Raw genomic sequence first — 13,484 nt, forward strand, 5'->3', positions numbered from 1 at the left:
TACCTGGGCTGCGTTACGCAAATTACTAAATGTCTTGCTTCCTGGTCTGTAAACAGAGAATAACAGCACCTACCTGATAAAGTTGTTCTGAGGTTTAATAGCGATAGTTCCGTAAAGCGTTGGAATACAGCGAGCGCTCAATACTTTGGCGGGGCTGGCTGTTTTAAGTACAAGTGTATCCACACATAAGGTCTCAGACAAATTCTGCTGTTTGGAGTCTAGGCACTAGCTGAAAGTCGTTTTTCTTTTCGCTTTAGCTGGGCCCTTCCTTGTTTGTTTACCTCGAACAGTGGAATAAGTGCCTATCTATTTTGATATGGACCTGTGGACCTTCGGGCTCACAATCCCCACGGTCGCGTCACCTCCGCAGCTTAAAATAGAAGGCACTGCACGCACGCGCAAGGAGAGCGGTAGGACGACTGCGACCGAGGAGAGTTGCGAACAAGGATGATTATGCGCATGTGTAAGGCCTGGGGCGGGGTGGGCCTCCCCACCCCGCCCGGGGCAGGAGTGTGCGCATGCGCAAGAGTGTCGGGACAGCGGGAGAAAGGGGGTTGAGAGGCTGTATTGACAGCTGTGGAGGCAGCCCGCGTTCCCGGCATGCCCCGGGGTGGCGGGGTTGGCTCTAACGAATTTGAATGAGGAGCCTCAGCGCTTTCGGCGCCATTTTCGAGTGATGCCTGATCTCATCAATCTAGCGGGAGAGACGGGATAACCTGTCCGAGAGTATAGTGCCGCTAGGACTTCACCGAAAAATCATTTAAAAATCGCCAAAAATTACTTCTAGCAAAGGGCAGTCCGCGGAGCTTCGCCAGGGTTGGCGCAGTCGGTAAGAGCCTGAAATAGCAGAGCGGGACTCGGGAGGTGGCAGTGGTGGGACCGGCAGGCGGTGGGGATGCAGGGAGTGGTCACTGGATCAGCCCTCAGTTCAGATGCCAAAAGTCCAAGGAAATAGGACTGGGGGCAATTTGGGTGTCTGCGAGTGAGCGTGGCGGGCAGAATGTGGCGGGAGCGGCGAGAGACGGCTGTGGGGGGAGGGGAACTGCAGTTTGAGCGGGACGCTCACGGGCTGCGGCGGAGCAGCCGCCGCCCAGCCAGTGGATCTGTCAGCGCGACCCCCCGCCTGGGCGCTAGAGAGGGCGCGGCGGGGTCTCCCGGGCCGCGGACCCTTGACAGGAGGAGGGGGCGAGCGCCCCTCCCCCCGGACGTACCCCACCTTGCTTTTCCGAACCAAGACGTTTTTTCTCGCAGTCTTTCCGGCCCGGTGATGGCCGCCTTCTCATGACAAGAAACTTAGGGTCGACGGAACATTCAGGACCCGGGGTAACGGGTGCCTCCGATCCGGGGTGGTCGCCAGTGTTACTCCCGGGACCCAGCTGTATATATTGGCGTCTTTTGACGCCCAAGCGCGAGGTGCCCTAGGAATGTGCGTTTCGCCGCCCCACGCCATCTCCCCGTCCGCGCGCCTTCGTCCGGGTGAGGGTGTTTAGGTGGGGGAGCCCTGACGGCGTCTGGCTTTTCCAATGAGGGAATATGGGGCAGGGGCCGGGGTTTGATGTTCCAGCGGGCCCCTAGGAAAGGTGCTGAATGTTGGTTCTTGCTCGGGATTTTTGTCATTTGTGCTCACAATATTATCGTTTCTTGGGGGGAAGGGTGTTAATGGGTGCGATGAAAGACGGGGCTTCCAGCTTGCCATTTTCTTGTGCTCTGTACCCTTCCCGAGTCGCACTTTTCTTAGAAGACTTTTTCCTTCTCCAGTCTTTGAACCGTGTCGCAAGGAAAAAAGTAATCTGGGAAAGTATATTTCTGTTTTACTCCTGAAGAGTCTTTAGCCGGACAATTTAACGGTAATTTTGCAATCTCCACCTTTTCTTGGGAACTCTCTTAACTCCGAGGGGGAGGGCAAAGGGAGGGGTGTTATTTGTCTTTCTTTTTTTTTTAGCTCGTGGTTTCTGTCAGTTCTTACTCGACCACTCTTGAAGGATTTGAGCCCGTGACGCGTTTAACTTTAAGCAACACTTCATAGATAATGACTTCTGTAAAAATTCCTCATTGAAGATGTATTAGATCTTGAGTCCTTTTCCACGCGGAAGGCATCTCTCGATTAACCCTTTGCTGTGTGTGATGTTTTGCTTGTGGGGCGCGCGTCTCTGGGTTTCAAATATTCGGGAGATGGTGTTTCCAGCAGCTATTCAGTTGTTCGCAAAGAGGAATAACGCTGCCTGGGAACCTCAATCACACTCTTCAGGACTGCTTGCCCAAAGAGTTTTTCCTCCTGGAATTGATAGAACGCTCGATTGATTTCTTATTTCTATAAAGACTGGGGGATCCGCCCTCACTTAGAATCTTTCCCGAGGAGAATAGGAGGACGCAATGTGATGTTTTTCAAATTGGGTCTAACGGAGCTCCCCAAACACCGGATTTGTGACCCCTGATTGGCTGGAAGAAACCAGGACTGGGGGGGTTTGAATGTTGAACTCTGGATTACAATTCTTCACTTTTCGAAAAAATTATACCTTTAGCCAGAGAACCACGGAAATAGTTATGAAACGTTAAAACGAGGAGTTAAAGGAAAAAAAAAAAAGTTGGTGTTTAATATTTTTTTCTCCCATAAAGAGCCTTCGGGTGATTCTGAGATGTATATTAAATGTAAAAATAAAGAGACTATTTCCTCAAAATTATATTTCTGCTAGCTAAAATTACAAAACTTTTATATGTTTTACCCTGTTCTTTATTGGTAAAGAACGAGTGGAGGATTTAGTGGGCTTTTTTTTTTCCCTTGACAGAAATTTTTCTTGTTAAACTACGTCTATTTGTTGGATGCAGGTTACGGGGGAATTGTTTTTGTGTGTGTGTGTTGCAAAAATACCAAATGGAAAGTTTAATTTTCTTGATGTTAACGAATGAGCGTTTCCACATTTTCCATAAAAATTGAATATATTTAAGAACTTTTTACATCTAATTTAAAATACGTAGATTTTGGTAATTCAGCCACTGCAGAGGACTTAAAACTTTAACTTACAAGAAATTTGTTTCTTAGTTTAGACAATTAAAACAGGTAAGTAGGAACAAGTGTATATATATGATTTTATTCCTTTGATAAATTCATTTGAAGAAATACATTGTGTACAACAGTGTTGATGTGTTATGTATACAGCAGTGTGATTGTGATGTGTTTTATTTGAAAACTTTGCATTGATTTTTGTTTAATGTTGGTTGAAACAACCGTCAGCATATTTTTATTTATTACCAAGCTTATCATTCCATTTAATTGCATCCTGATAAAAGTCGGGTGTGGTTTTCAAAGAAAAGCAATAAACTCGCTGATAAACAAAATAGCTGTAGATGCTTTGAAAAGGGATTTTTTAACTTAATAGAAATTTATATTCTCTTGTGAGTAGTAGTTGAAATTTTGAAACATATTTTGTATTTTCACACGCATTGTTAGAAAATATTCAAATGAATAAAAAATCCTGTGACTTATAGCATCTCTGTAGGGCTGTAAATAAAATTTATGTTAATAAGTGAAATAACTTAAGTTTATACATCTTAGTACATATTTTGTATTGCCTTAGTAACAAGAATTGCAATTACAGAACCCATTGTTCATTACCTTTTATACGAGGCTGTTTATTTTGGATCATTTCATGAAAATTTCCTGTCTAAAATTTGATTTAATTAAATCTTAGGCAATCCCATTTCTATTTGAAATATGACTAAAAGTACCAGAGCTTAGTGGGTTTTGTTTTTTACTGTTCTTATTTTTATTTTTCTTTGAAATTATTAGAAGTGACTTAGAGATGTTTATTTGGGGGGAAAGGGCATAAATTCAGCTATGCTGATAAAATTTAATCATATTTTTAGCGCGTTGGTTTATGGGGGATTTCGTTTGTTTGGGGGGTGATGGGCGAAGGATCGTTTTGTTTAATAAGCTATGTTTAAGAGAAGCAAAGGATTCCTTTATTTAAAATAACATCACTTAAACCTTGAGAACACACTAGCGCCTAAATAAAATCTACAGCATTCAAAATATTTTCTGTAGTATGTGATGCTGGATAAGAGGACAATTTTGGTTTTAGATTTGTGGGCATGCCCGTATGAGTTCTAACAGATGTGTATTTTTTAATATTTATATGCACTTATCCACATTTCGCTGTAGAAATTGATAGCTATAATTTATCTTCTATTGTAAGGACTAGAAAAGTCCTGCTACCACTGAAAATAATGGTGGGGGATGGTATTGCTACAGTAGCTCAACTCTTTAAAGCTGTATTTACATACTGTTGGGGTGTGAGCCCAAAAAGGTGTCAGTCTTCCTGGTAGCTGTTACTCTTCACACAATTTTTTAAAATTCAAATAAAAGCATAATTTTTATTAGACTTTTTTTTAATGCTGTTAACTTTATTGTAAATTTACATAATTTAGCCTCAGGTGTTTGTATGTAACACTGCATTTTTTCTGATACATATTTTAATGTTTATCAAAAATTAAAGTTAAGGATGAAAATTTCAAAATATCTCTTGTTTCATCATGTTTTGTGTACTATATTTTTGTTTTGTTTTATGGAGATACATATATGTACATATTTATTTTTGTATGTAGTAATTTTTTAGAATGTTACAAGAAATTTTAATCCCAAAATATTGGTCTGTTGATTTGTTTACGAAAAGGAAAAAAATACCCAGAAACTCAATTAGATATTTCTTCTACATGATACATAAATTGTCTCCAATTTAAAAATCAGTTATGTTGTAAATTTACATACTATTTTTAAAAAAATTATTCTATAAAAATTTGTCTCCCTTATTTTAAAGACTTACTGGCCTGAAATTGGCTCTTGTCCTTTTTTTCTCTTGTCAATGAAGCTTAATAATAACCACATTGATTTCTTTTTAACCCTTTTTTTAGAAAAACAATTTATTGGTGTAATCATAACTAGAAAACACATCTTAGCATTGTTATTTTAGAGTATGTATGTAGTTTTGTACTTTTTTTTTTTCAATTCAGGAAATTTAGAAACACTGTGTGTCAGGCAGCTAATTTTTTCAAGTAATTAGAACTTAAACTTTGACTTGGTGAAATTTTGTAGCCCCAAACCTCGTAAGACCAAAGAAAATCAGTAACTACCACTTCATTTCAAATAAGTGATAAAATGATATTAAGGCACATTTGAACTTAATTTTTAAAAGTGACAGTATTAAAACTTTAAAGTTGTGATTGTCTTAAAATTCTAAGAGTAGTACAATTTTAGAATATCATATTACTAATATGTTTACATATTTGCCTTAATTAATTGCATGTACAAATGACTGTAGATGCTTCATATCAATACTGCTTTCTGGTAGGGAAATGATTTTTTGCCCTTTTTGTCCCCCCTCTTGTCTGTCTCAGAGATGCTCTAAAGAATCTTTCTTTTAGAAAGACAGGTTTCAGCATTGGAAATATATATACACACACATAATACTCCTCATCAAAATATGGCAAGTTTAGTATGTTTTTGTTTAACCCTGTCTTATTTCATTAAAGAATGTTTGCAGTGGTTTCCGTATATTTTATATATATGTAATAAGCTATATTTTGTAATAGATTTGAGTTTTAATATTTTAGGGTTTTTTCACATCATCTTTTTTTGTTACACACATTTGGTTTAATATTTGTCTTTATATCCAAACCTCTTTTGTCCCTTATTATCTAGTATTTTTGTGTCTCTACTATTTTAGAACTTAACATTTGGCATGGAATATTATTTCTGTTTGTACTGTTTTTCTTCTCTGATTTTTAAACTTAAGATACTTTAATTTTCAGAATGCTCAAGTATAGAAAACTTCGTTTATATCTTTTAAGGAAGACTATAGAAATAATTTTAATTTTTTTTAAGTGTCGTATTTGGGTTGATGTTAATGACTTATGACGAGCGTGTGGGTTTTGTCATTAAACAATCAAATATTTGACACCAAGGAATAAAAGCTTTTTTGATTTTTTCATTCATTTGTTTTCCTAAGCCATTCTTAAACAAATGTGGAAAACTCATCAGAGTATTATGATTCACATGCAGTACATTATAAACCTTTAGTTTAATACTTTTATTTTTATAAACAATAGCTTAATGTTTTTATATAGTTGGTTGCCACCAAATCATTAAGATTCAGAAAGGTGAAAACTAATATAAAAAACCACTTATATACTTTGGGCCATCACTTATACTTGGAAACATTAAAAAAACATGTGGCCTAGTACGCATCCATTTATTAGTTGTAAATATTTTAATTTCTTGAAAAATAAATTCTAAATTTTGATCTGTTAGAACTGTGATGTGTTAAAATATTTAGAAATATTGATATTATTCATTCAGACATAGCAAAAGACTAAAGTTAATGGTAATTTCTGCCATCATTAAACTGTTTCATAATTGGACGAAAAAGGTAGTTAAAATTTGTCCCTGTCCCTTGAGAAATTTTTTAAGCCATAGCTTTTATGAATTCTGGAAGCACAGACAAAATATATTTCTGATATTTTCCTTATAGAGTCTCCTTCTACCAGTCCCCTTAACACCAGCCTACATACACACTCACACTCACTCATGCTCACTACTTTGAAAATGAACACCCTAAAGAGAAATGAAAGCAGAAGCATATTAATCTGATTTGTTTGAAAAGGCTTCGATGACAAAAAAGCATATCACAGGTGTTTCTAATCAACTTATTTCTATTTAAAAAACATTATTTTCAAGTTAGGACTTTTCTGAACATAGGCAAGATTAGGGTCATTTTCAAGACCTTGCCTCTCTGTTCAGAGATCAACTGTGGAACTGCAGGAGGCGGAAATCTGTTGAGTGTCTTCATGCTATAATACATGACATTTTTATTGCAGGTTTTGACCTTTAGGAGAGAGCCAATTCTGGAGAACAACCTAACTTCTTTGATTGAATACTCACGTAATGCATTGGAGCATGATAGAAGATTAAGGTATATTAATGAATTTAATTTTAAAAGCATGTAATTTTATATCTTTACAATATAATTCAGCTAGACTATTGGTAAAGCTAAAAATATAGGGTAAGCTGAAAGCAATTTGTAAGGATTTATTAATAGACAGAAATCCTATGAAGTGGCCAATGCTGAGTTGTCAGTAGCCTTGCTTATTAAAACTTCATATATGTTTTTGTACAGTTGATGTTCTCATTGTCTTGTGGGTTCATCTCCAAACTGAATTCATGTATTCAAAAAATAAGCGATAGTGATTTTTCTTTTTTTTCTTAAGCTTGTTATTACAGTGTTATATGTAAAGTAATTAAATAGTTGACATTTTAGCTTTTAAAATGGAGGGTTTAAATCAAATAGAATTTGGTGCTTGGCTGTTTGACAGGTAGAGTGGTAGGTAGAGCCTGCAAAATTAGATAACTAATGAGAATATTTTAAAAGTATTAAAAGTATTCCAAGTAACTGTCCTAAGAATAGCAATTTCATTAGAACTGAAAAACTCACTTTCTTAAGCAAAAACTATTATCTTACTCATAGATACTCTGGTAAAATATTTAAATCGTTCATGTCAAAGTTGTAAACTCTTTAAAAATAAAATTGTAGCATGCCTAAACGTCCAGGACTTTTATTGTCTTAATCTCGGAATACTTTATCATACAACCACATTTCTGGATACTTTCTTTGATTTTTATTATTTTACTTGAAAATTTGAGATACTATTTAGCTAATAAGATTTTTGTTTTCTAGATGGCAGTCTGGTATCATGAAAATGAACTTAGTGAACAGTATTACTCAGTTAATTTTTGCATAATAAAATATTAATTACAATTTTTTGTTTTTTAAACCATTTGCTAAAGTGAGATTTACTGAAATATAACATACTATAATTGTTTTCTTTAAAATTTTTTACTTAAAAAAATAATTATATATTTAAGACATGGTATAACAAAGTTTTGTTTTCATGAGAAAAGTGTGATTTAATCTTAACCAAACCAAAAACCCACTGCCGTCAAGTCGATTCCAACTCATAGCTACCCTACAGGGCTAAGTAGAACTGCCACATAGGGTTTCTGAGGCTGTAAATCTTTACAGAAGCAGACTGCCACATCTTGGTCCTGCGAAGCCGCTGGTGGGTTTGAACCACTGACCTTTCAGTTAGCTGCTGAGTACTTTTAACCACTGGGCCACTAGGGCTTCTTTTGATCTTAACAGTGAAATGTAATTATCATCATAGTCATAGAATTCTTATAAGCTTTAAACTGTAAAATTTTTGAAAGCAAATTCTCAAGTGTTTGGCTAAGAATGAATGTTTTAGATAATAGCAAAGTACTAAAATTTATTTGATATTTGTGTATTAGATATTTATGTTTAAATGAACCTAGAAATTGGAATCCATTAACAGATTGGATTAAATAAAATGTTGAAAAATTAATAGAAATCAGTGTAATGAAAGGGTAAGGTTCAGGTCCTTTTAAATTGGCATCACTGCTGTAAGGTGGTTGTTTCAGATAAATACAAGGCATATAATGTCTGCATAAATTTAATTTGAGATTATGGTATGAAAAATTGGCCTAGTTTGCATAGGATGAGAGTAAGTACAATTTTCCCTCTGCCTTAACTTTGTTTTCTAGGTTAGAGAACATTAAGATGAAAAGTGAAAATATATCTAGGTTCAATTTCAAGTATCTTTAGACACTGCCTTAATGAGTTAAGTGGAGGAAGAGACAGCATTTTAGTTCACATTATGAAGACGTAGATCTACAGATTGTTCATAATTTAGAGAGTTTAGGATTTGTCATCTTCAAAGGTTTCAGAACTTATTGTTTGGACACAAATATTTGGCATCATGCAATTCCCCTTTCTATAATTATGTAGTGGCTTATAAACTTCCAAAAATTTTGATTACTAAATGATTTAATATCACAGATAACACAGTTTTCTTGTATTTGGTCAATTCATACAGGGTAAGAAACCTAATCAGCAGTATGTGTTATTTTAGGAGACAGGTTAATAAGGGCTTTTACTGCTATGCGTGATTGTCTATCCATTAACTACCCCTTACAAGGCATTTTGTAAGGATTTTTGGCTTTTTTAAATTTGCAGACTTGATTATCTGTATCTAACTAAACCTTGATGTTTAGTTCATTATGTCAGTTTGGAGGAAGGGATTTATTATGTTAATTTTCATCTTTTTTCAATGATAAATTCATATGTCGTTTGTGCAGTATTTATACTTGTGGTTAAATGCATTTTCAGGATTGACTAAATTCATTTTCAGGAAAAATTCTTGATTGTTCCCAAAATACAGTTACACTGTCAACATTCCTGTTTTATTGAAATAGTTATCTTTAGGGGAAAAAAAATTTATTATAAAAAATACTTGTATAAACTAGAATACAGGTAATGTAACAAATCTATCTATATAAGGACTTTAAAATTATTATTTGTCAGTGATGTATAATACTAGTTTATAAGGACAACGTATGTTTTAAGCAATTGTGTAATGTTACTGAAGATTCATTAAATAGTAGAGTTTTAATGACTTAAATAAAATTTTTTAAAAATTTAGGCAATTTTGTATATGTTTGTATCATGTATGTTTTTCCCTGAAATAGCAAATACATCCTTAATCTATTTCTATTGTTTTTATTTAAATAAGACGTAAGTCATCAGAATTATATTTTGATAAGCATTTTCAAAATGTGATAATTATATAATAGCATTTTAAATTTTAGTGAAAATTAAGTCATTGAAGTAGAATTTCTGTTCTCAGCACCATAAACCACTCTTTGGATATTTCATTATCATATATTTGTTTTAGTTTTACTTTCCTGTTTTCATGGTTAGAAATTCACTTGGAGGAGAAATATATAGCCTGTTTCAAGTGCGGTTGCTAAGCCTGATTAATCTGCTGGATAACAGTTTATGAATCCAGTACTGTTTCTAAATGTCTTTTAATTTTTTTAAATCCTTCTTTGGTGTTTGCTGTTAGTCTTTTTATTGTGTATCACTTCTACTAAATATATTTAAAATTATCTTGTTATCCTGTTATCTTCAGATTATTTCTTTTATTATTAGCATTTGTTCCTCGTTGAGCTGTTAAAACAGAAAAATTACTCTTTCAGTTTTGAGAAAAAGAAAAGATTACCTTTTTTATGAATGTATGATGAGAATTTAAAACATTAGTACTTTTTCACACTTTTAATAAATCTCAAAGCTAGCCTTCTTGACTACATATTATTAGCTTCACTTACCAGCCAATTCTAGCATGTGTGTTGTGTATTTCTCATAATTTGTGTATACAGTTTTTTTTTTTTGACTTTTTAAAATACTTCCTGAATCAAATTGCTTAAGGTGCTGAAGGATAAGAATTATATTTAAACTTAAAATTGTAGGTCTGTATAAACAGCATCACACTATGTTTAAAGATAATTTAACAGTACAAATATTTCTGTATCTGTTGCAAATCTGTCAATATTATGTACTTACTAAGTTTTTTGCCTTGTACTCCACATTGAAAGTAGATAAATTGCATGTGGAGTTTTTTTTTGCTTATTTGTAAGAACCTGATGGGCTAAAATCTTATTTCTTTACTATTAGTATCTGAAGTCAAACGTGGTAGTCATTTAGATAGTGGTACCTGGGATACTGGGGCTTTTTGTTAGCAAAATACAGTTTTTTTTTCTTGATTGGAGTTTGGACACTTCCTTATTTTGCAGGAAAATAGCTAGAGCATATACTCTTGTTATGAATTTATCCTGAAACTGGTTAAAACTCTTCTGAGAATTTTCATAATTGAGCAGTTAAATCTAAACTTAGGAACTGTAGATCATTACATGTGTTAATTTTCCTTAGATACATCATAGATTTTCTTTCTAATCAAAACAACAATTTTGTTCCTTCTTCTCTCCCACCCGTAAAAAAAATGCCTTCTTAAATATCATGTACTGATACGAGCAAACCTGGTATGTATAGGTTGACCTGAACCATTTCTCTCTTTCTGTGTTAGTTGCATGTGCTTTTCTCAGCTTACTGCTTAAGGAGCAGCAGCAACAGTGAATAAACAAGTATCACCACAGCCCTTGTTCTTGTCCCGTACAGCTGGGAGCAGGGGCTGGGAGATCTTTGCTGCTTGTCAGCTATTGTACAGAATAGCATCAGTATGCAATAATGTGGCCAGTGAGCCTGCACCCACCAGCTTTTACAGACCAGGTGGGAAGGGTCCAACTGTCAGTGTACCCATATACAGTATAGAGAATACGTTCTTTGACAAAAAATGTTTTTCTTCTTAAAGCAACATAAAGGGAATAGTAGGTATTTGTGGTTCTTAGACTCTTATATTTTACTATTTTCTTTCTGGTCTTCATTTAATTTTTATTCGTTAATTACATCTGTTAGAGTGGAAAGCTGTCTTGCTTTGGAAAAAAATTATTAATCAGTTGTTGATATCACAAGTTAGGTAATATATTGAGGAAAGAAATGTTGACTATGGCCACACAGGGAGACTTTCTTTCACTTTTGGGCCATATTCTGAGCCCACATTATCTTCATTTTATAGCCCAATTTAAACAAGGTCACATTCTTGTTGACTTCACTATAACTGAAAAAAATACCTGTATTACTTACTGTTGTGTATAACTTTAAAAGAAAAAAAAAAAAGCAGGTTGTAGGTGGAAATTTGTCTTTACCTTTTCTTACAATTAAAATAATATAACTTTTTATCTGGAAAGTTTGGATTATTCTAAATATTTTGAAAATAGGACTTTGTCATTTCAAATGGTATAGAAGTTTGGTCTTGATTTTTACAATCTGCATTTGCACAGATTTGCATAACTAATTATTTGTACTTTTTTTTCTTCTATATCTAAATGATTCCAGTGGAAGTGAGTATCGGCTTTCTACTAAAGTTCTGATTTCATTTGTAGAATTCTTGGTGGAAAACTAAAAGTACCTTTTATTTTGCTGTATAAGCCTAAAGTTCCAATTTAAAGTCTGACATTTGCAGTAGCATTCTTTTTAAAAGGTAACCTTAGTTTCTCTCTTGTGGTCTTCATTAAAATCACCACCAATCACTTCTACTCTTAATGTTTCCTTTACTAATCACAGTAAACTTAGAATATTAGTTCCCTTGTGATATTGCAAAAAAGGCTTTGTGATAGTATCTGTTTTAATTATCTGAAATAATTATTGAATCCATAACCTATTCTACCATTATATAGTCAAATATATTCAACAATAAGTTGAGATTACTTTTTTTTTTTTTTTTTGCTCATGCTAAGGTGTTTTTTAATGTGTTGATGTAATTTAATAGATACCATGTTAATTACTGTTGTCTACTCTTAGCCAAAAAATGAATTGTATAATCTTTTAAATTGAAAACACTTTGTTTTACTATTGATTACTGTATAAGGTGTCTGTGGACCACCTGTACCAGAATAACATAGAATGCTTATTTTAAAAGCATTTTTCCAGACCTGCTCAATCAGAGTCTTTGGAGTTCGGCCTCAGGAATTTACATTTTTTTACAAGCTTTAAGTAAGATTTTTTTTTTTTTTTTTTTTTAAGAGGCACCACATGCTAAAAGCACTGCCCAAAACAAAATGAGAGAGGATTCTTCACCCAGTATATCATTACCTTTTCTGTTTTTGTTTGGGTATTTTTTTCCTTTTTGGTCATCTTGGATCTATGCTCATATGTTCAGTATCTAATTAGGAATCTTATCATTTCTACCACAATAGTTCTAGACTAAGTGTCTGAATTTCCTCAATCATGTGAAGAAAATTTCTATTATCAGAGCTTTATTTTTCTGCAAATGCCTTGGATCAAATTTAATCCATTCTATTACCTAGTATATATACATTTAGTACCTGTATTTATACCTATACTTGATGAATACAAAAGAATTGATCACTTAGGAAGTTTTAAATTTTTTCATTTAGATATTAACTTTTCATGTACTTCAAAATATTGGAGAAAATACAGAAAGGGGAACCTTTGATATGCTGCTTACGGGTGCCTTTGGTAATATCCTAGTAAAGTTGAAGATATGCATAGGCTTGAATTCAACAGTTCCATTCCTAGATGCCCTAGATAAACTCAGACATGTAATAAAGTCTATTTTTATTTTTAATAGGAAAAAATTTGAAAGCAACGTAGATGTTAAACAACAGGAGAGTGGCAAATTGTGACATAGTCATGATGAACTGTGTTATGCAGCTGTTAAAATGAGAGGTGCATTTCCTACTTCAGCAAACAAAAACAAGTGACAGAAGTTTATATACAGTCATGTATGGTATGATACCATTTATGTAAAGTTTGAAAGAAGTAATATGTATTGTTGATAAGTACTTGGGTTTGTAGTAATATAAAAACATGCATAGGAAATAATACCAAATTTAGGATTGTGTTTATATCTTGGGAGACTACAACTGTGTGTAGTCTTTTTTCTTTTAAAAAAAAAAAAAAGCAAGCATGACAGAATATTAAAATTCAATAAAGCTGGAC

The 13,484-nt window shown here is 34.1% G+C and overlaps 1 long non-coding RNA gene across 1 annotated transcript; it reads left to right on the top strand.

Annotated features, from left to right (window-relative positions):
- The first annotated feature begins 541 nt into the window (after window positions 1-541).
- Window positions 542-13,449, top strand: LOC111820598 (uncharacterized). The gene is made up of 2 exons (XR_002824133.1): window positions 542-829; window positions 6,871-13,449. It is a non-coding gene; the product is annotated as an uncharacterized LOC111820598 (long non-coding RNA).
- Window positions 13,450-13,484: the final 35 nt, after the last annotated feature.

The sequence above is a fragment of the Trichechus manatus genome, unplaced genomic scaffold (assembly GCF_000243295.1).
Source record: "Trichechus manatus latirostris isolate Lorelei unplaced genomic scaffold, TriManLat1.0 scaffold00044, whole genome shotgun sequence".
In the NCBI taxonomy this organism is placed as follows: Eukaryota; Metazoa; Chordata; class Mammalia; order Sirenia; family Trichechidae; genus Trichechus; species Trichechus manatus.